Source organism: Nomascus leucogenys, chromosome 13, assembly GCF_006542625.1.
Source record: "Nomascus leucogenys isolate Asia chromosome 13, Asia_NLE_v1, whole genome shotgun sequence".
Lineage (NCBI taxonomy): Eukaryota > Metazoa > Chordata > Mammalia > Primates > Hylobatidae > Nomascus > Nomascus leucogenys.
The window spans coordinates 75,431,135-75,455,800 of record NC_044393.1 but is presented as its reverse complement, the minus strand read 5'-3'; positions in this window follow the sequence as shown (position 1 = coordinate 75,455,800).

The window sequence follows — 24,666 nt, the reverse complement described above, 5'->3', positions numbered from 1 at the left end:
TATATAATATAATATTAACACATAATCAAATATAATTAGTATTTATTGTCCAGGCTATGTTGACTCAAATAACCAAAAGTAGAATCCAAATTTACCACTTTGCTTATTTGTTTACTGGGATTCCACCTGATGTGCTTTGCATCTACTCATGATGTCAGCAGCTTTATCTCATATGAGCATGTGAAAATAACACTGTTGAAACTTTTATGGCTTTGAAGACCACACTGCATGTAATCACTATGTTTTCTTCCCACTTTCTTTAACATGAGAGTGCAATATGAGATGACACTATCTAATTTCAAGAGATCATGAATTCTGACCCGTAACATGAAAACCCAACTCCTCTTGAGGCTGAGTAACTATCTGGCTCTAGACTAAGACAATGTTTTTGATAGCTAAGTGATTTATATTTGATATTGTACCCAGATCCCAGGGCATCCTCTTTCATACATTTAAGTTTACATATTTAATATTTTAGGACTTGATGATTGGCACCCCACTTTTATTTTATTGGAGTAAAATTTAGACAACCGATGTCATTCAAAAGAATATAATAACAATAGGATGTTATATGGGATGAATTTCTTGGTGCTCACCTTTCAGTACAAACTGTCTGGCCTCACTGGGTGCTGCTGGCCCCTGGAAAGCTGCCCAGTAGCATCCTCCCTCATTGGTATTCTCAGGATTTTCTTCATTCATGGTCAATGTCCCTGTTCTTCTATTCTGATTGTTTTACACTGAGTATCCTTCAAATTAGAATTAGATATGACCCTGTATTAGTCCATTTTCACACTGCCAATAAAGACATATCTGAGACTGGGCAATTTACAAAAGAAAGAGGTTTACTTGGACTTACAGTTCCATGTTGCTGGAGAGGCCTCACAATCATGATAGAAGGCAAAGAGGAGCAAGTCACATCTTACATGGATGGCGGCAGGCAAAAAGAGAGAGCTGGTGCAGAGAAACTCCTGTTTTTAACATCATCAGATCTTGTGAGACCTAGTCACTATCACGAGAACAGCATGGGAAAGACCTGCCCCCATGATTCAGTCATCGCCCACTGGGTCCCTCCCACAACCTGTGGGAATTATGGGAGCTTCAAGATGAGATTTGGGTGGGGACACAGAGCCAAACAATATCAGACTCCCAAATTAAGGTTTATACATTATTTTCTTAAATAATTTTTAAGTGTATGTCACATAGTTCAGAGTACAGGACATTATACTTCACTCCTGTTTTTAGCTTAATTCTCAATGTATTTTTTGACCTAATAGAGAATTTTCACTGGAAATCCTAAAAATCACAGAAGATGTAAGCCATTCCAATTCATGGATTAAGATGATATCTTCACAGACATCAATGATAATCTGACAGGACAGTTTGATCATCTCAATTAAATATTGGTTTCTTTACCTGCTGTAACAGAATACAGCTTCCCTGCAGTCATGTCTCCCTCTATTTTAACCTGTTTTATTTATGACCACATAGCAGAAGATGATAGTAATTTCTAGAAAGATCAAAGAGAAATAATTTAATTTGTTCCATTTACTAGTTAGCACCTTTAATGATACCATGTCAGTATTCTCTAATTAGTGCTGAAAAATTTTAATACTTAGGCCAGTAAGTAGTAAGTATTATAACTAGACAGTAAGACTTACTTGGGAAATTATGACCCCCTTCCAGCAGATATGTTCTTGTTCTTTTTATGTTTATTTTCTGAGTACAGAAAATAAGCCCAACAGTGCCATCACTCGCACTCATTGAACTTTTTTTGAGTGAATAAATAAATGTGTGCATGAAGAAAATGAATGGTGGAGGCTGATGCTTGCTCTCTGTCACCAAACTAGCTATAATCCCAGCATGTATGGTACAAAATAATAAACTATTATTGTGGCACTGGGTTTGGGCAGGATTGGATAAATATTTTCAAGGGAAAATTGGGTTTCAGGAGATGAAAAGACTGGCCATAGAGAGAAAAATTATAAATCTACAGATTGCTAGAAGAGAAAAGCTTGAGTTGGGCTGTGTTTAAACATAAACTAAAGGAGAGAATTAAAACAAATATATAGATATTTGGAAGTATATATTTGTATTGAGTAAATAAACATAGAAAACTGTTCATTGTGAAAATAAATTGTTCTTTGTACCATTTTCTTCTTGTTGTTAATATCTTAGTCTCTCCATTTTCCCAGTCTGATTCATATGAAATTTCTAATCATCATGATACGGAAAGCAAGTGCTCTATACATACTGTCCCGTGATCTTTGCCTCTGACCTGTTCAGGGCTCTCACAATTCATGAATATTTTATCCAGGAGTATTGAGAGCTTGGCCATCATACTCTCTGCTAATTGTAAAAAGAACTTCCAACCAAACATTATTTTCAAATTTAAGGTTAGGACCCAATTAAATCCTGCCTTTTGCCGCTGAATAATCCACACTTCATTCACCTTCACGTAAATGGTAAATTTTAATACTGTGTGATTATGATGCTTTTTCCAGGGAATAAGACAACATATTTGGCTCTTTTCCAAAAGTATCTAAGGTTTTACAAGAATTGCATTTGTCTGTCTTATACAAAAAGTTGTGGATGATTTCTCTTTTACGTTTTGAGGGGAAAGAAGATTAAATATATATTCAATGTCTTACGTATATAGAGCTTTTTTGGTTCTTTCTTAAAAATAATTAAGATGTTTAGCACAATTCCTATATGGTGCTTTAAAGGTGAGAGTCAGTTAGATAGTCGGTGATCTGACTAATCGCTCCGTATATTCCAGCAATATTCAACTAAAGCCAGTTTATCCTGTGTTTTCCAAGTTTCAGACATGTAAGTCTAAGAACACTGTCAAAATGCCCATAAACTCGGACATAGTAATAAACTTCACATGTCAATTGGTTTAGAAATTCTTTGCTGATTTTATTCACATAACCATTAATTTTAGTAATAACTAAATAATAACTAGCTAGTAAATCATACCAATGTGTTAAGAGTACTTTAGTGGGAGAGGATTCAAGTAGTTTTGTTGGTATAGAGGAAAAACAGCAGCTTTAGAGTTGCCAATTGTTGCATATTCTCTAGAATACAACATTTTTAGATTAATTTTGAGAGGAAGTTGTACCTTATCTTTGAGGAAGTGGGGAATGGCATTCATAGATTTTTTAAAATTTTTCTAATGTAAAGGCCAATATCCCCAGTCTGAAAGGGAATAATTAGAGGCAATGAGAAGAAAAAATACTGGCAAATAATAATGAAAATTTTATTTTCTTTCAGATGAATTTGAATTTTGAGATGTTTTACTTTTAGAGAAATGAAGACAACAAAGTTGCATAAAGCAACAGAAGAAAGCTTTTGTTTCTTCTCTAGGAACCTCATAAGGGGTGAGAGTCTTGACTTCTGTCAGGGGAGTCTGAGGCGGTCGGTCACTCCTGTGTGGTGGGTGAACTGGCCTCTTGAAATGATAGTAGCCTGGGGGTTGGGAGCACCTTCATTCAGTAGAAGAATCTGGAGGTATGACTAGGAGTATACATTTTTTTTTTCTCAGTTTAGTTAACTTTTTTTTTAACCTTTCTATTGTCCCCAAGATTTTGATGAACTTTTGTTAAAATTGATAGCCAGGTCTGAGAATTTCTTTGCACAACTGGGAGAAGAGTTTGTGTTCTCCTTTAGGATGAAATAGTGTAGGAGACCAGGATTATTTAAACTAACTTGACCATAGAACAGAGGAGAACCAGAGAAGAAGGAAGAAGAGACTAAGTGACCATTAGGCTGCATAAAACACAAATGCATTTGGTGGAGTTTTTCTAAAATCGTAAGTGGCAAAGGCTTGGCTTCCTCTGACCAAACATGCTAGGCAATTTAGGTGTTATACGAATAATCCTTTAAGCCTGGAGAAGTTGCAGATGAGTTATAGAGAAATATCTGGTTAAACAGACAAATAACAAATTGAGCTGAACAGTTTCTAGTAAAGGCCATTAAATAAGGAAAGAGTGAGCATATAGTTAGTTGATGCTTAATGAACATCATTATTTATTCAGCTACATTTTTTGAAAAATAATCATGTTGAGTTTTGGTATACTGATTTATGTAAAAAATACGTTTAATCACAAATGGTATTATTTTTGAGACACAGGTACATGGAGCACAATCAGTATGCATTCTAAGATTAATTGATTCAAAGATTCAGTTTGAAGATGATGAGACTAAAGAATACGCCACAGGGCTTAAGGCTTTAAGACACTAAGTCTGTGCTGATAAAAACAAAGCTAAGTGATTAATCAATCTAATAAATTAGATTAATTCAGGCAGTCAACCTGGATAACATGAGGGAAATATTATTGTTTTCTTCAACAGCAAGTATTTTTGTCTGTAATTGTTCTTAATCATTCAAACAATTGAATTAGCTTTTTTATTCTGCTTGCATGCGTGACTTTTCTTGACATAGTTTGTTTTCTGTGAGTTAAATACTTCATTTTTGAAGGTTTTCTATCATATGCCCTGCCTTTGTTGGTGATCATACAAAAGTTGTCCTTGTGATGTGATTTTCCCCATAAAATATGTATCATTTCAATTATCTGATTTTTCCCCTTTCTTCATTTTATTAGTATAAATTCAGTGACAGCCACCCATATTGTGACCTTGATTTTCCTGTTTAAATCTTACTTTATCTCTTCCATAAAATTTTCATTTACTTTGTCTGTACATTTATCTTAATTGGCCTTTAGTTCTTTCAATTAAGTGTATCTCTATCAATGTTTGCTATGACCAGGACAAGTGGTGAGTAACAGTGCTATTGTGTCCGGAATTGGTGGGTTCTTGGTCTCACTGACTTCAAGAATGAAGCCGAGGACCCTCGCGGTGAGTGTTACAGCTCTTAAGGTGGTGCGTCTGGAGTTTGTTCCTTCTGATGTTCAGATGTGTTCAGTTTCTTTCTTCTGGTGGGTTCGTTGGTCTCGCTGGCTCAGGAGTGAAGCTGCAGACCTTCGCGGTGAGTGTTATAGCTCTTAAGGCGGCGCATCTGGAGTTGTTTGTTCCTCCCGGTGGGCTCGTGGTCTCGCCGGCTTCAGGAGTGAGGCTGCAGACCTTCGCGGTGAGTGTTACAGCTCATAAAAGCAGTGTGGACCCAAAGAGTGAGGAGTAGTAAGATTTACTGCAAAGAGCCAAAGAACAAAGCTCCCACAGTGAGGAAGGGAACCTGAGCGGGTTGGCACTGCTGGTTCTGGCAGCCTGCTTTTATTCTCTTATTTGGCTCCACTCACGTCCTGCTGATTGGTAGAGCCGAGTGGTCTGTTTTGACAGGGCACTGATTGCTGCGTTTACAATCCCTGAGCTAGACATAAAGGTTCTCCACATCTCCACCAGACTCAGGAGCCCAGCTGGCTTCACCCAGTGAATCCTGCACCGGGCTGCAGGTGGAGCTGCCTGCTAGTCCCGCGCCGTGCGCTTGCACTCCTCAGCCCTTAGGTGGTCGATGGGACTGGGCGCCGTGGAGCAGGGGGCGGCGCTCGTCAGGGAGGCTCAGGCCGCACAGGAGCCCGTGGAGAGGGTGGGAGGCTCAGGCATGGCGGGTTGCAGGTCCCGAGCCCTGCCCCGCGGGAAGGCAGCTAAAGTCCGGTGAGAAATCGAGTGCAGTGTCGGTGGGCTGGCACTGCTGGGGGACCCAGTACACCCTCCGCACCCGCTGGCCAGGTGCTAAGTCCCTCATTGCCCGGGGCCAGCAGGGCCCGCCGGCTGGCTCAGAGAGCGGGCCCGCCAAGCCCACGCCCACCCGGAACTCCAGCTGGCCCGCAAGCGCTGCGCGCAGCCCGGGTTCTGGCTCGCGCCTCTCCCTCCTCACCTCCCTGCAAGCTGAGGGAGCCGGCTCTGGCCTTGGCCAGCTCAGAAAGGGGCTCCCACAGTGCAGCGGTGGGCTGAAGGGCCCCTCAAGTGCCGCCAAAGTGGGAGCCCAGGCAGGGGGGGCGCCGAGAGCGAGCAAGGGCTGTGAGGACTGCCAGCAAGCTGTCACCTCTCACTATGTTAAGTAAGTATGAGTCAGATAACTACAGCCCCAGGAAAGCTATGTCTTTTTCTCCTCCTTGAAAGCCCAAGGACCAAGAGAAGGACAAGCGAGGTTATTAGAATGAGAGTTATACCTTTGTATTAGAGCCAGGGTTTACAGCTGTCCTGCGAGTTCATTTGAGTAGTCATCAAGAAAAGTCATTTATTGCTGTGATGATAATGTCAAGCACTTGTAGCTCATTAAATGCAAATCAGATATTTACAGAAAAAACTCTTTGAATTTTGGTGAAATATATTACTTATTTTCAGTAGATTAGAAGGTAGACCTGACAATTCAATCATGTAGGAATTTAAGAAACAAAACAGCTGCTGCTCTGTTTGAGACAATGTATTAGATTGGGGAAAAATAACCCAATATCTAGTAGTATTTGATTTTCCTATTTCTCTTCTTTTCCATGGGAATGGAAAGTAATATTAAGAAAATGTAGAAATCCAATCTGCGTTTTCTTTTTTTTACTATGGTCATAAAGCTCGTGTGAGATATATTTCCCCAAAATGGAAAGAATATGTAACTTATAGAAGAAAAACCATTTCTGATGGTAAGGCATAAATATGTTCAGCTATCAACACTTATAACATTTCTCTTTATATAATTTTTGCTGAGATCCTATTTTATTTTTCTCTGCAACCTATATGATTTGTTGACCCATCTCTATAAGATCCTTGAAGAAACGTTGTTTGCTTTATTACTATAAATCGTAATTTTATTACTTTATAAATCTTTTCTTTCTGACAAAATAAAACTAGTTCAATATATCCAGCTAAGTTTGTTAACAGGAAAGTACAAGTAATAGAAGAAAACAAAAGAAAATTAATATATAGGTTTAGCAGAAACAATTTTTTTGAATGGCAAACTAAGGCTACAGAATTTTTTTAAGTAAACTCATCATCAGATTTTAAAGTTGCAGGACATATTAAAAAGGATATTGCACAGTCTCTTTATTTTGCCAGTCTAGAAACTAACGCTAAGAGATCTTAAAAATACTTGCCTCAAGCTGTTAGATAAGAGTATTATTAGCTGCAGGGTCTTTCCCTGACCTGAGGCTTAGCTAGAGAAGGATGAAGAAGATGGAGATATAATTTATCGTATCTTAAACCTACACCTAAACCTCCGGTGCTAGGTTGAGGGAGATGGCATCATCTCCAGGTTCTACATGGAGAGTAGAATCAAGGGTCTTCCTTTTCCCTCAGTTACTTAATTGTTACATCTCCGTGTCTAAGCCAAAGCCCAGTGTGTGTGATAAATAAACCTAAACTCTCATATCTGACTTTTAATCACTGTATACTCTGCTTGAGGGCTAGGAAAATGATAGGCTGTTTTATCATTTTCCCCCTGCCTTTCACATACACCTTAGCTTCCTCTTCTCTTTGATCAACAGCCGACCATTTCATTACTGGAAAACTCTGTGTTAATACAATAAAAGGGATAGGAAGAAAACAAGGCCATTAAGAAAAAAAGGGCCATTGTCTCATACTGCAAAATCCTATTTTGAATGCCCACAGCAAAATATTACTTTACTTCTAACCCTAAATATTCTAAGGGAAACCTAATGAAGCCCCAGAAAGATGGATGCGTTAGGTGAAGGTCAAAGAAAACTGTGATAAAGAAAGCATATTAATAATTTTCAAAATAGAATTCTGATCACATTTATTTTCTACAAAAACAAATAACCCAGAAAGAAATCACTAGGGAGATGTCTAGATAGAATGCAAAATTCTGCCTCATAAGTTGCATACCCTTGTGCAGACAGCTGAAACTTACTAAATGGATCAGTCACCCAGCGGGGACTTGAATGATTCTTCCCAGTTCTGTCATTCTGTTATCCTAGCCTTTCTTAGGACACTTATGGTGGAGATCAGTTGCAAGAGAAAGTTCACTTAAAATCTAAAACCACAACAAAAAAAATTCAAAAGCTAGCAGCAACTCAAAGAGGTCATGGTCTTATATTTAGCCTGTCTTTGCCTTTTAGCACCTGTAAGTAATTAAAGCCATTTTAAGGTTTTTAAGGCATGCTTTAAGTATTTTCTTATTCTGTGTGCTTTTCACTGTAGAGAGCAAAATTTATTTACCTGATCTGTGGACTGACACAATCCAAATGAACTTTTGGAAGAATAAGGAAAAGCTTGATACGTGAGGATGGCTCAACCTGTAGGGGTTTATCCTCTGTTAGTGTTTCGATCTCCTTATCCCCTCAGGATGCCATTTCCTATAATTGTTTTTCAAATAGCTCTAGTGATTTTTAACAACCTTGCCTGTTAGTTTTGTTTTTCTTTTTTTTTTTTTAAGTGTTTCTAATCTTTCATGAAGAGATGCTTTCTGACATTTGCTTTGATTTTTTTCATTTAATTTTCATTTATAACCTTGTTCCATTATTTCTAGGAGGTGAGAAATGGAAACTTTGGATATAATCAAGGCTTGTATGCACTTCAGTTGAAACCTCTTACATTTTGTCCTGTGTCTATTTTTTAGTGTGAGAATATAAAGGAAAGTTAATGTTTAATCAAGGTCTTAATTTTTGCTGTTTTTAAAATTAACTTTTAATAGCCTAGAAATACTGGCTATAATTCTAATGCCACCTGGGTAAGAAAACTCATATCCATGTATAAGTTTTCAATATAAAGTGATACTGGAAACTGATAACAAAAATATTGCTTTGACTGTGAATGTTCCCATGATAGAAATTAAAATAAATTAGACATTTTCACTTTTTAAAGTTAGGTAATTACATAACATCGATCATTGGTTTAATGATGTTTAGTGACCTCATGTTGTGTCTATTCACCAGGATTTCAGCTGTAATTTAGTTAGCTTTGAATCAGGAACATTTTGTGCTATAATTCCATTTATGTACCTAAATTTAACAAAAGCAATGATTTAGTCATTTTAACCTAAGTAAACAAAAGATAATATAATACAGATGATCTGGAAACCTCAGAGAAATAGAACTACACATTCATGAAAGCATCTTAATATGTATTTTATGAAGACTTCAAAGTAAAGGACCAGCTCTTCTTAAATCTTGCTAAGAAGTTTTTCCTCAACTGGTATTGAAAGAGCATGCCTTTATAGATTTAAAAATCTGAGAGGTATAAAAACTTTAAACCTATATTTTTAAAATTCATTCAACAAATATTTATTGAGTACCTACTATGGGCTAGTTTCTGTTTTGGTCATTAGAGATATAGCAAGAAAACAAAAGCAGGAATCCATCTGGAAATGAGAGCTCAGTTCTGGATTCCTATATGAAGACCATGCCATGTCACCCAGGACAGAAGGGTCAAGGAAACAAAAGAGGAAGTTCCCTGCTTTATTTCTAGATCTGGCCATAGAGTAACTTTTTCTAATCTATTGGGTTTCTTTTTTAAGATTTTTTAAAAATGTAAATAAACAGAGATATAGAAAAATATACAAAACAAACATACAACTTAATGAATTCTCATTATACCATTTGCGTAAAGAAATAGATTTATGCCCAGAACCCTCAAAGGCTCTCTATTGCTTCATACCATCAGAATAACATCCCTCACCACAAAAGTAACCACTTTCTTTCCTTTTATAGTAGTCACTTTTTTTGCATTTCCTTAGAGTTTTATTACCTTACTATTCTAGTAACTAGAACAGAGCCCTGCAAATAGCACACACTAAGTTTAACAAGTTAAGTCATTGATGTTGCATTCTCAAGTGTGCATTGTTAGACACTATGTTTAGTCTTGCTCCTGTCTAGTTTTATAATTGTTTTATGTTTTGATGAATTTTGGGTGTGTCTCTTAAATCACTATTACTCTGTAGTTTCTCCCTCCGTCCCTTATTTTTCACTGCAATTTATTCATTGAAAAATTAGGTCCATTTAGCCTGTATTTTTATATTCTTCTATCCCCTGTATTTCCCACAACTTGGCAGCTGGTGTAGAGGTTTGATTAGACTCAGGCTTTGTCCCTCTGGCAACACTACAAGTTGTGTTGTGTTCTTTTGTTAGAAGGTACATGCTGTTTGATTGTCTTTTGTGTGATATAAGCAGCTGTGGATGCTTTGACCAAATCCATTAATTTGATAGGAGTTGTAAAATGGTCATATTCTACTGTCACTTAGTTTTCATTTATTTATTGAAATCTATAAATAGAGGCCCTTCCCCAACTATTACTTGGTACTCAATAATATTGGCAAGGGAGGATAAATGTTTTCTTATTTCCTTATATTTCCTACTTCTTACAACAGTAAATTTGTCACCCATCACCTTCTGAAAGTAGCCAATCGGTTCTTTTTTCTTTCTTGCAGCATTATGAACTCATAGATTTAAACACGTTTGATGAGTTTCAATCCATTACTATTATTATCCTTATTGGAATTAAAACTGTCCCATATTTGGCCAGTGGAAGACTCACTCCCGTGTCTAGCTGTTGGTGCTAGCTGGCAGCTGGGATGATAAGAGTGACTGAGTCAGGTGTCTTTCATCATCCATTAGGCTAATCCAGACTTCATCACAGTGGTTGCAGGGTTCCAAAAAGCAGTAAGTGATGGCAAACCTCATTGTGCAGGTATTTGTTAAGTTTCTGCCTGAATCACATTTGCTTATATCAGTGTTAGCCAAAGGAAGTTGCATAGGCAAGCACAGGCTCAGTGTGGGAGAAAAATACTTCACATTGGGATATGGAGACAAGACTTATTGGGCCATTTTTGCGATCTACCATATGATCTAATTTTCTATCACTAATACCTTACTCTTTTTGCCTAGATTCCTAAAGCATTTTTTAAAAATTTCAGCTTTTATTTTAGATACGGGGGTACATATGTAGGATTGTTTCAGAAGTGTATTGAACCCAGGTAGTAAGCATAGTACCCAATATAGTTTTTAAACTCACAACCTCCTTCTTTACTCCCCCATCTAATAGTCCACAATGTCTATTATTGCCATGTCTAAAGCATTTTTGTCTTTTCCCTAAAATCTAGTCATTTTACTAGATTATGTATCTGGGCCAATATTGTCTGGTATGTACAGAATATGTATTTTGAAATCTTTTAGTCTTTTTTTAAATTTCATGAAACTTTTCTTGAATTATAATTTTTAGTATTTTCTTCTCTCTTGTTTTGATATTTCTTCTGGTACTCATATTATCCATAGGTTAAGTCTTTTTTTAAGTCTACCTTCAGTACATGTTGCTTTTTCTTGAATCATTTTAATATTTTTATTTCATTATAACTTCTAAGATTTTGTTGCTTTTCACAGTTTTATTTCTCTGGAGTGATCTGTTGGGCTCATCTGCTCTTACATTCTTTGTAATTTCTTCTTAATTTCTGTATTTTTTTCTTTATTTGTAATTCTTTGAATTTATGTTACTTTTGAGTTTTCTAATTTTGAGTTATATTGCTTTCATATTTGTATCTTTTTAATGTCTTTTAGCTCATTTTGAAAATTAGATTATTTTTCATATTTGTATTGCATGTCCCTTATTTTCTTTGTTCTTATAACTTTGTATAAATTCGATTTTAAATTGCTCATTTTTGTTGCTCATTTGTTTTGTGAAAAGTAGTTTTCCTGAGCTTTTACAGGAAGATGTCATTCAGAATAACTTTCTAAGATTTCCTGCCTCTCAGATTTTTCTCTTCTCTATTCTTATCTGAACCTTCTCTTCCTTCGTCCCTATTATCCCTACTTTGCTACACTTTAACAGTATTTTCAGAGGCCTACTCCAGTGTGCAGGCCTGAGCAGGAAGGGAGCCCAGGCTGGTCAGTTTTGAGAGTTCATAGCATCTGGACTATTTCAGGTTTCATCTTCTATAGGGATCCCTTTGCATACCAGCTATTAGGCTTGTCTAAACCGCTCCTTGTTTAACCTGCTGTTCTTTTTGGTCTGATGTGCTTTCCAATGCAGGTTGTTTGCTGTTAGGAGATTCTTCAGTTCTTAGATTCTTCACACACTTTTGCTTTCTTCTGCTCCGTCCCACACAGGTGCTAACACAACGCACATGTGGTTGTTAGTGCTTTTTTTTTTTTTTTTCCTTTCCCACTTGTATTTTGGAGTTCATGGAGTATATCTTGTCATTTAGTTCATTGTAAATTTTGTACATTGGTTTTAGGGTTTTGCTAGGTGATTACTTGACTGTTTTACAAAGAGTTTTGGGGAGATTCATAAACTATGCAGCATGGCTGCTGGGCTCTCCAGATACCCTTACGTCCCTAATCTTTTGATTTTCCCAACTTCTTCATTCCCTCCCCTATCCTAAGCTCAAAGTCATCTACAACTGATATTTTCCTCCTCAAAAGTTAATTCTTCAGCCCAGCATCACAAACTATCCTTTTGAGGTCATATTCTATTGTCTAAGATTTTTTTTTTTTAAATAAGGATGAGTATATTGCTTACAGGTGAATTAATTACAGATTATTTCCTCTCACCAGCCTAAAACATTAAATACTAAATGTCCAATAAGAGTTACTTTGGATGATTATTGTCACTGTGCATGTCCTTTTGGCAACCTTGCATACATGTTACAAAAGGAGATAAAACTTGGTCTGGATAGCAGCATCTCAGGAAATTGTTGACGCTATATTTACCAGATGGAGTAAATAGAAAGTAGGGCATTGCTTTCTCTAACCTAATTCTAAAGTATGCATTATGATTAAAGAACACATAAGAAAAAAAATCCTCTCCAGTGAAACATTTCACAATGTTGTCTTAAAGTCTTATTCTAATACAACAGGAAAACCAAATGTGTAAAACATGACAGGGAAATAGAATAACTTTATCAGGTTTAGGGACACAAATTGGTTTTTTTGTAGTGATCTTCGCTCTTTTTCCCTTTTATAGTGGTGAGTTTGCCACTTCACAAAAAGGATGTAAAGTTTTTGTCTGACCCTTCTTGGGATCAGTGGTGATTACGTATAATAAGAAGCCAGGATTAGGCACATTGTCTGTGACAATAAAGGAAAGAGAAGTGAATTCATACTAGGTGCCTGACTCACATGATTGCCATGAACTTACCAACTGAACTTAATGAAATATAAGCAATTTCTAAGAGAATAATCAGCATGTTTTCTTTAATGCAAGAACTAAATTACCAAAGTCATGTTTATTCATTTACAAGTAAGTGACACATTTCTATACTCACCAGGAGAAAGTGGTCCATGCTGAATTCAAATTAAGAATTGCATGCCTCATGTTTATAGATATTTTCTAATTACAAAAATTGCTAGAAACCAGTCTTTGATCTAAAACCTGTCAGGCTGCATTGAATTACAATATTATTTGCCTCCTTTCTTCCAAAATGACAAGTTTTTATACTCTTTATAATGTGATCTGAAGTACCTGATCAAACAAAATATTATTTGACGAGCAGATATAAAAATAGTGCAGCAATGCTCTTGTCTTGTACTGGAAATAGTCTTAAAATGCCTTTCATCTGACCAAGTTGCTTGAGATATACCCTATTTCAAGTGTTCCAGATCCAAGCAGTTGACGGTGGTGAGAATCAAAGGCCCAAAGAAACAGTACTAAATCATGATGATTGTTTTTAAGGAGCAAAACAAAGATAAGTTGTCACATACTTTGGACTTCATTTGAAACATGCATCAATACACTTATTTTAAAAGTCACTATTTGTTTAGCTTAATGCAATTATAACACTCAGGGTTGTTCTTGCTAACATTAGTAGTTGTGTGTGTGTGTGTGTGTGTGTGTAATAATATATCGATGAGATAGATGAGGAGTCACAGTGTCATAACAAATAACTATCCCTTTTCCTCATACTCTTTCCCTCATACTGTCAGTTTTGCCTCTCCAGATATATGTATAAGTATAGATATATAAATATATATATATTTATATCTATCTATATTTATATTTATGTAAATATATTTATATCTATCTATATATATATTTATTTTGAGATGGAGTCTCACTCCAACTCTCAGGCTGGAGTTCAGTGGAATGATCTCAGTTCACTGCAACCTCCACTTCCCAGGTTCAAGAAATTCTCCTGCCTCAGCCTCCCAAATAGCTGGAATTACAGGCGTGTGCCACCACGCCCCACTTATTTTTGTATTTTTAGTAGAGATGGGGTTTCACTATGTTGGCCAGGCTGGGCTTGAACTCCTGACCTCAAGTTATCCTCCCGCCTCAGCCACCCAAAATGCTGGGAATACAGACATGAGCCACTGCACCCCAGAAAGGTATTTATGAACACAATTACCACTCCCTGTAGTGGCAACAAGGGCCTGGGATTTATTCACAGTGGATGGGACTGCAGATTATAGAAAAAGCTAAAGCAATGCAAAAGGCTTCAGTATATGTCAGCATACACTTACTTATCCACATGAGTACAGTTTATGTGTTCCTACTAATCTGTACCCTTCTTATGTATACTTAACTTCCTGTGCAACTAATTTAATAATTTCTACTGTTGCCTTTGCTCTTCTGAGGTGGCAGATATTTTCATAGAGCCACTCAATTCTCGCTGGTGACTACTCTCTAACTTTCGTTAAAGAAAAACAGTAGGTTAAATATCTGTGTAGTATCTAAGGACAAGGATGCCCATGTAAAATGTTGCTAAGGACCTAACATTTTTAGCTTTATATCTTGGATTAGTGTCCAAACTTACACTGAAGAGAGGCTTGTAATAATTTGAAAAATGGATTTCCTAACATGTGAAATCCTCAATATAAAGTTTATCTCAAGTTTTAATGTGTTGTTGTGACAGATGTAATATTCTATCATGACAATAAACATACTAGTCATAAATTTAATCACTGAATTCATTTTTCTCAAATTATATTTTATCTTATCTAAAATAGCCTAGTTAGCATGTTCAAAATTATAAACTCCTCTTCCAAGTACTCTGGGAACATGTTCACAAGAATACCTTCAAACTTTCTTAATTTCTTCCTCTATTTCACCACTGCCCTCTCTGAAGTCATCAAAGGCCTCTTGTCAATCAAATGGAGTGCCCTCATTTCATCTTTTCTATTAGTTCACACTATTGATAATTCCCCTTTGTTCATGCTTTTTTTTTTTTTTTTTCAAAAAGTACTTGAGTGTCCTCTCTGTGGCAGACATGATTTTGGGTATTAGTGATAAAGTGTTAGCCAAAACAAAGAATTCTCTGCCTTCATGATGCTTAAAGTTTTAAAGACAAAAAAAAATTCAATAAAATGTCAGGTATTGATAAATACTCTAGAGAAAAATAAAACAGAATAAGGGGAGAGGATAAAGATTGTATTCTTATAGGGCTTTTTCTGGTACTATATTCTGATTTGGGACCTGAATTAAGTGAGAGAGTGACTAGCATAAATATCTGGAGGAAGATATTTTTAGGCAATAGGACAAACAAAGGCTTAAAATCAGAATGTATATTCACATTTTTGAGAAGCTAGTTATGGTGGTGAGAGAGAGTGGTTGAAAATTAGATTTGGAGTATATAGGGCCTGAGGCCATTGTAAGATTTTTTTTTCTTTTATGCTAAATTCCATGGGAGGATGTTTTGCAGGGAACGGTATGGCCATCAGGAGGAAAATTCTAGAAGGGCCTTTTCGGATATTATGTATAGAGTCAACTCTTGAGAGAGAAGAGGGGAGAGAAGGAGAGATAGACACACACACAGAGAGAAGTGTAGTGAATGTGGCAAGAATAGAGGCTGGGAGGCAAGGTGGAATATGATATCCAAGTTATCCAAGTTTGTTATAATGATTACCTAGGCTAGGAAAGAAACAACAAATTTGGTAAGAAGATCAAATCAGGGAATATAATTTCGAATATACAGCTAAAAACCTTTAATGGAGCAGATGGTGAATGTAATAAAAGAGGCAAGAGTGATGATTCCAAAGTTTTTGGCCTGAGCAAATGGGTAAATGTTGATGATATCTGTTCACATAGAGACAGTGAGTCAGAAACAGTATAGCATATATTTGTGTAGTGAGGAAGAACAAGGAGTATGGTTTCAAATATATTTGAGTTTATTATACAGACAAGTGAAAATATTAAATAGGATATTAGATAAAAGTCTTGGCCAGGCATGGTGGCTCATGCATGTAATTCCAGCATTTTGGGAGTCCAAGGCAGGTGGATCACCTGAGGTCAGGAGTTCGAGACCAGCCTGGCCAACATGGTGAAACCCTAGCTCTACTAAAAATATAAAAAATAGTTAGCTGGGCATGGTGGCAGGCACCTGTAATCCCAGCTACTCGGGAGGCTGAGACAGGAGAATTGCTTGAACCCAGGAGGCAGAAGTTGCAGTGAGCCAAGATTGCGCCATTGCACCCCAGCCTGGGTGACGAGAGCAAAACTCCATCTCAAAATAAATAAATAAATAAATAAATAAATAAATAAATAAATAAAGTTTGGAGCTATGGAGGAATTTAGGTTTGTAATTGTAAAAATGAAAGTTATCAGTTTATAAATAGTATTTGAAGTTATAGATCTGAAGGGAATAAGCAGAGATTGAGTGTAGATAGAGAAGTGAAGAGGTGACAAGAGGTCTCAAACCTGAATATTGGTTGGAAAGAGATGGAGAATCCAGGGAAGGCTACGGAAAAAGGGAGGTCAGTGAGTTAGAAAGAAAACATCAAAATGTTCCTCCTAGAGACCGAGCAAAGAAAGTTTGCAAGAGAGAATCATTTCCCGTGCTTCAAGAAGGTCAAGAAAGACGAACATTTAGAATTTACCTTTGGGTTGGGCAATGTGCTGTTCATGACATTGACAACAATAGTTTTGATTGATTGTTAGAAACAGAAGCTTGCTTGGTGTGGGTTAAGAGAGAATGATCAGTCATATAAAATGAATGACATTTTAAATGATTTTTTCAAAGAGGGAGGGAGAGAGAGAGAGAGATGTGGTAGTAAATACTACATTGAAGAAGGAAGAGTTAAATTTTTGAAGAAAATCAGAGAGGCATTCTATGTCATATCTTCCATCTGGCAAATATAGGAAAGCAAGCCTGCACTAAAACTTTGTAAATGACATATGGATCCACTAGCTTGGATCCATGGGAAAACATAATGGGAATGGAAGTAAGAAAGATCAGTTAGAATAGTGTTTAGGATTATGGCTTGGAATAGTTTCAGCAGTTCTAGGACTTGATGTCATTGTTTAAGAAGTTTATGGCCTGGCATGGTGGCTCACACCTGTAATCCCAGCACTTTGGGAGGCCAAGGCGGGCGGATCACGAGGTCAGGAGATTGAGACCATCCTGGCTAACATGGTGAAACCCTGTCTCTACTAAAAATACAAGAAATTAGCCGGGCGTGGTGACAGGCGCCTGTAGTCCCAGCTACTCGGGAGGCTGAGGCAGGAGAATGGCGTGAACCCGGGAGGCGGAGCTTGCAATGAGCCAAGATCGCGCCACTGCACTCCAGCCTGGGCGACAGAGTGAGACTCCGTCTCAAAAAAAAAAAAAAAAAAGAAGTTTATGATACATAACACATATAAAGGTGGTTTAAAATAGTCAAATAGTCAGTAAGGACATTGTTTTTACTGAATTATTTCCCTAAAATTCCTACAATTCCACTATCGTAGAAATGTTGCTGTGTACTAATGTGTCTCAAATTTAAAACAATGCTTCAAATTCATTTCCTGAACAATAGACCTCAGTTAATAACTGCTTGCTGCATATCCATAAATGGATTTCCCATTGATACCTCAAATTGAGCATGTTTAGAATCAAAATTGTCTTCCTGAAATCTGCTTTGCTCCTGTAATCTTCTTTCATATAACAGTTTTACCGTTTTCCCAACACACTGGTTTGTAAACTTGACTGCATTGTCTTTGCTGTTCCCACATCCATCATTTACTAAACTACCTGTGTGGCATCTCCTACTTTCACTTTCTGATTTCCATGTATACTGCCAGTGCCTTAACTCACCCCCTCCATTTATTGTCAGTGCTCAAACTGACCATGCAATGGATTTCTTTGTCCTGTATTGTTTTATAATTTAGCATTTCACATTGTTAAGTTATTCTTGTCATCTACATGTAGCATCACATCATTTTTAACTTTCTTCTCTTCTTGAATATCATTATGTAAGGAAAATAACTCCTTAGGGTAACTTTCAAGGTGTTTAGGCATTTGGTTTCCTTCTGATTTTGAAGGTAAATAATTTTCTGAAACATTGGACAGCTGGGGAGTGGAGAAAGGAAACAAATGATACTAGGCACGGAATTTGTTTTTTTCCCTAGATTATAATATAGTCTTGTCAATATTAAGTTGAGTATGAGGTAAGAAAGCCCAGCTGCTTGTAATTTTTTCTATTGAAAGTATAATTGAATGCATTTCTCCTGAAAACTGATGAGAATCCTAATTATCAAAGTACTTGAATACAGCGTAAAAGTAAGCTTCCTTAATCCAAAAAAATCCTAGTTTTCTTCAACAGTCACTAGCAGCTGAGTGTCATTCCCCACCATGCCCCAGAGATAAGACTGACATTATAAAAGAGAAATAGAACTATTGTTAAGGTATTCTGTATTCTTTAATTAAGGTAATGAGAGTTATAATAATAATAATACACTTAATATAAATTCATTGTTTGGCTCATTCTTGTCCCATTAATCCATAGTCCATTCTGAGAGGTTGCACCTGTGCTGCTTCATCTCAGTATCTATCCTCTGTACCCTACCCTTCAGTCTGTGTCATTTGCCCTTGTTTGTTTATGTTGTTGCCTCCACATTCAATGTCCTTCTCTCCTTATTTCACTCAAATTTCAAGGTCCTTTAAAATACTCCTTCCATTATAGAGGCTGCTTTCTGCAGCACTTTGATTTTGTCTTAATTCCTGCACTTACTTTAGTTTTTCCTTGTGCAGAAGTTAACTGATTATGTGTCTGGGGCTAACCACATCTTCATTTCTCTATCCTCACAGCAGCTGTCATAGGGTTGTCTTACTCCAGGCAGTTGATTATGCTTGCAATAATGGGACTTAATGGACCAGCATACACAGGAGCATCTTTCATTGTAACAGTGTACTTCTAGAGAGGTATATCTTCTAAAGAGACTGCGAATATTTCATTTCAGGAGATTTGTGATTCTAACGGGAAATAGGACTTTTTAAAAACAATTTGAAAGTGTACAAGTCAGTGGATTTTAGTATATTTCCAATGTTGTTCAACCACCACCACTAACTAATTCCAGAACCTTTTCAACATTTGCTCAAAGAAAATCCTAAACCTCCCAATCAATCCCTCACCCTATTTCTTGGTAATGACTAATTTACTTTCTATGTCCATGGTTATGTATATTCTGGATATTTCACATAAATGGAATCATATAATATGTGGTCTTTTGTGTCTAGTTTGTTTACTGCACATAATTTTTTGAAAGTTTATCCATATCATAGCATGTATCAGCCTTTCCTTTATTTCTTTTTATTGATGAACAATATCCAGCTGTACAGATCACCCACATTGTTAATCCATTTAACATTCTGCTGCCATATTTAAAAAATGATTGACTAATCCAAATTCATGAAGATCTACTTTTTTTTCTAAGTGTTTTATAGATTTAACTCTTATGTTTCAGTCTTTAATTCATTGTGAGTTACTTTTTATGTATGGTGTAAGATAGGGATCCAGATTCATTATTCTGTATGTGGATATCCAGTTTTCCCAGTACTATTTGTTATAGAAATTATTCTTTCCTCATTGAATATGTATGTTCCTTTGTCTAAATCAACTTGAACATAGATACATGGGTTTATTTCTGATATCTCGATTTAATTATATTGATCTATACATCTGTGATTATGTCAATACTTCACTTTATGACTACCGTGGCCTTGCATTAATTTTGAAATCAAGAAATGTAGTCCCTCAATTTTGCTTCACTATTTCAAGATCATTTTAGCTAATTTGGATCCTTTGTATTTCTATATGAATTTTAGAGGTTTGTCCTTTGTCCCTTTCTTCAAAAAAAAAAAAGACAAGATGATATTTTGATAGGAATTGCATTAAATCTGTAGATCAATCTGTCATCTTACTAATATTAAGCTTTCTAACCCATGAACATGAAATGTCTTTCCATTTATTTAGGCTTTTCACTACTTTCCAAAAATGTTATATAGTTTTCAGTCTATAAGTCTTGCACTTCTTTGACTAAATTACTCCTAAATATTTTATTATTTGGCATTTTATTATGAAAATAATTATTTTCTTAATTTCACTTTTGGGTTGTGCATTCCTTGTATATGAAAATACAACTGATTTTCTATATTGACCTTGTATTCTGCATTTTGATAATTTGTTCATTAACTATAAATTTATTTTTGTGAATTCTTTAGAATTTTTTCCTATAAGATCATGTAATCTATCAATTTTCAGTCTGGATACCTTTATTTATTTTTTATCTAATTATTGTGGCTAGAATTCGAGTACAATGTTGAATAGAAGTGGTGATCCTGGACGTCATTGTTATTTCTCATCTCAGGGGAAACACTTAGTGTTTCATCATTAAGTTTGACGTTAGCTGTGGAATTTTCACATATGCCCTCATCACTTTGAGAAAGTTCCTTTGTATTCCTAGCTTGTTTAGTGTTTTTATCATTTTGTTATTTTTTTTGGGTGTCCACTGAGATGATTATGTTCGTTTTTTCCTGTAAATCATTAATGAAGTTTATTACATCGGTTGATTTTTGTATGTTGAACCACTGTCGCATTCCTGTGATAAATCCTACTTGATCAGTTTGCATAAGGCTTTTAATATTCTGCTGAATACAGTTTGTCAGTATTTTCTTAGAAGCGTTTGCTCACCCTTTTATTTTTGGAAGAGAAAAATGGGTGTTAATTCATCTTTAAATTTTTGGTAAATTATTCAGCAAAGTCATCTAGACCTATATATTTCTTTCTGGAAAGCTTTTCGATCACAAAATCGATGACTATTTGTTATATATCTTTTCAGGTTTTCTACTTCTGTTTGAGTCAGTGTCAGTAGTCTGTGTGTTTCAGATATTCATCTATTTTATCTAAGTTATCAAATTTGTCAGCATTTAATATGTATAGTATTCTTTAACTATCCTTTAATTTCATTATAATTGATGGTAATGTCTCCACTTTCATTCTTGACTAGTAATTTTACTCATTTCTTTTCTCTTGAGAGGTTTAGCTAAAGGATTGCCTTTTAAAAATCTTTTCAAAGACCAACTTTTGGTTTTGTTGATTTTCTGTATCATTTTTCTATTCTTCATCCTATTTGTCTCTGCTGTGGTCTTTATTATTTTCATCTTTCTTCTTGTTGTACCTGCCCTTCTTTGCTTTGTTTCTAAAGGTGTAAAGTTAAGTTATTAATTTGAAATGTTCTTTTTAATATAGTTGGTTATTAGGAATTTCTTTCTAGGTACTGCTCTTGCTGAACCTCTTAAGTTTTGTTATGTTCTATTTTTGTTTTTATTCATCTCAAAGTATGTTTTAATTTCCATCGTGATGTCTTCTTTAACTTATTGGTTTAGGAGTGTGTTATTAATTTGCACATAGTTGTAAATTTCCCGAATGTCCTTTTGATTGTGTATTGGCTTCTAATTTTAATAGCTGTCAGGTAAATAAATAGTAAATATAATAAATAATAGATAAAATAAAATAAATAAGGAATCTTTTCTAATTTATTGAAGTATGTGACCTAATATATGATCTGTTTTGGACAAGATTTTATGTACACTTGAGAAGATTGTGGATTCTGCTGCTGTCATGGAAACTGTTTTATAAATGTTTGTTAGGTTTAGTTGCTTTATAGTGTTGTTTGAATCATCTGTTTCTTTTCTGATATTCTGTCTAGTTGTTCTATCTGTTATTGAAAGCTGAGTATTGAAGTCCCCAAATATTATTGTTGACTATCTATTTCTCCTTTCAACTCTGTCTTTTGTCTTTGTGGGCTTCATATATATTGAGACTGTGCTTTTTGGTAAATGTATGTTTATACTTGTATGTTCTTGATAAATTGACCCTTTTTCATTATATAATGTCCTTTGTAACATTTCGTGTTCTATTAACAAAGTCTATATTGTCTAATATCAGTATAAAAACTCTATCTCTCTTTTGGTTACTGTTTACACAGAATATATTTTTCTATCCTTTGATTTTTTAATTAAATTTTAAATTATCTATTTCTGGAAAAATGTTGGAACATATTTTGAATTAGACCACATTTGTTTTTGACACATTCTTAACCTTTTTTTGGGATATGATATTGAAATTTTTCTTTTATCCCTTCAAATTGGTCCACTGTTCTGGTCCAATTTTTCCCATTTTAAACTGTGCAGAGTTTGTCCTTCTGAAAATGGTGTTGGGTTATAAACCATGCTGGAAATAGAGGTATGAAAGTGTAGAATGAATTGCTTGTATATGAGATAGGGACTTTTAGGTAGTTTATGTCCAGTCAGTGAGACAAGGCTGAGACATATTTTTTTCTTTGCTAGAGTAATTAAGTTTGAATAATAATTTCTGTTCAAAATGTAATTTTATTTGAATTTTAAAAATTACTGGCAAATTAATTCATAAATACAAATTGGTATCGGAGTGAAGACGTCAGTAAGCATATGCATCAACTTCAACAAACACTGCTATGAGCATTTCCCAAATCTATGTTAAGATAATGATCATGGTGGTGGTAGTAATAGTAGTTATAGAAGTAATAGAAGTAATAGTAGCAGGAGCAGTAGTGTCAGTGATGATGGTTGTAATAAATAATAATAGTAGCTATTTAGCACAATTCTAAACGCCTCACTTATAATCACTCATTTAATCCTCACAACAGCCCCATGAGGTTGGTACTATAATTATTCTCATTATATTGATGAGAAAACCAAAGCTTAAGAAATTTAAACAACTAGCCACTGTATTCATATCTAGTAAGTGGAATATTATAGATTTAAAACAAGAAATTCAGTAGTTTAGGAGGGAAAGAGCATGTATAACTCAGGATCGGATAAATAAGAAGACTCATGAGATTCTATAGGGTAACTACATGCAAGGCTTTAGTAAAACTAAAGGATAGGAAAGCGAAGTATTTTCTTTTTTTTATTATTATACTTTAAGTTTTAGGGTACATGTGCACAACATGCAGGTTAGTTACATATGTATACATGTGCCATGTTGGTATGCTGAACCCAGTAACTCGTCATTTAACATTAGTTATATCTCCAAATGCTGTCCCTTCCCGCTCCCCCCACCCCACAACAGGCCCTGGTGTATGATGTTCCCCTTCCTGTGTCCATGTGTTCTCATTGTTCAATTCCCACCTATGAGTGAGAACATGTGGTGTTTGGTTTTTTGTCCTTGTGATAGTTTGCTGAGAATGATGGTTTCCAGCTTATCTATGTCCCTAAAAAGGACATGAACTCATCATTTTTTATGGCTGCATAGTATTCCATGGTGTATATGTGCCACATTTTCTTAATCTAGTCTATCGTTGTTGGACATTTGGGTTGGTTCCAAGTCTTTGCTATTGTGAATAGTGCCGCAATAAACATACGTGTGCATGTGTCTTTGTAGCAGCATGATTTCTAATCCTTTGGGTATATACCCAATAATGGGATTGCTGGGTCAAATGGTATTTCTAGTTCTAGGTCCCTGAGGAATTGCCACACTGACTTCCACAATGGTTGAACTAGTTTACAGTCCCACTAACAGTGTAAAAGTGTTCCTGTTCCTCTCCAGCACCTGTTGTTTCCTGACTTTTTAATGATCGCCATTCTAACTGGTGTGAGGTGGAGTATAAAAGACTGCAGCAATTATGCTTTGCCTCTTGTGAAGCTGAGCCAGTGATGTAACCAGTTGTTACATCACCTTTTGTGGAGAAAGCAAAGTATTTTCAACAAAAGTATTTTTTCCCCATATGATTAACCAGTTGTTACATCATCTTTTGTTAAGAAAGCAAAGTATTTTCAACAAAAGGTGATGTAACAACTGGTTAATCATATGGGGAAAAAAATAACTGTGGTTACCATTTCCTACCATCCAGTAAAGCACAACAGGGGAAAGCACAGACAACCATAGACCTGAAAATTTACAGCTGTAGTCCCCCAGGTTCTTTTCTTCTTTGGATTTTGAACTACCAAGATATGCATGAGATAGCTCAGATTCACGAGAGGCAAAGCATAATTGCTGCAGAGTCTTTTATACTCCACTTGTCAAGTAGCTAAAGCCAGGTGATGTAACTAATTAAACCAAGACAACACCCCCAGTGTATACATTTATAAACTACATAGACAAGGGAGTAGTAGGTGTCTCCAGATGTGCTTCAAACTTTTAATAACATATCATAACCATTTGCTAGTATATTTCATCCTTATAGTGACCAAAAGTCAGTACCAGACTTTTAGGAAACCCACATGTAAGCGTAGAGTTGCCCAGCTCAGCAATAAAATAATACCATCCTTAAAAAGGCAGGATAACCAGTCTGTCTTTTTTTTTTATATTCAGATAATTTTCTTTTTTATATGAAAATGGTTTATGTACTCAATTCATATGAAATATGGGTGGATAATATAGTTTCATTATGTAACAGTTGAAAACATTTCACATTTTCACAATTTGTGTGGTGTTTACAAAACAGCAAAAATGTTACACGGAAGTGTAAGGGTTATAACATTTGCAGTATGTTAAATTAGTGTAAACTTTTTAACTACAAAACAAAGAATGAAAACTA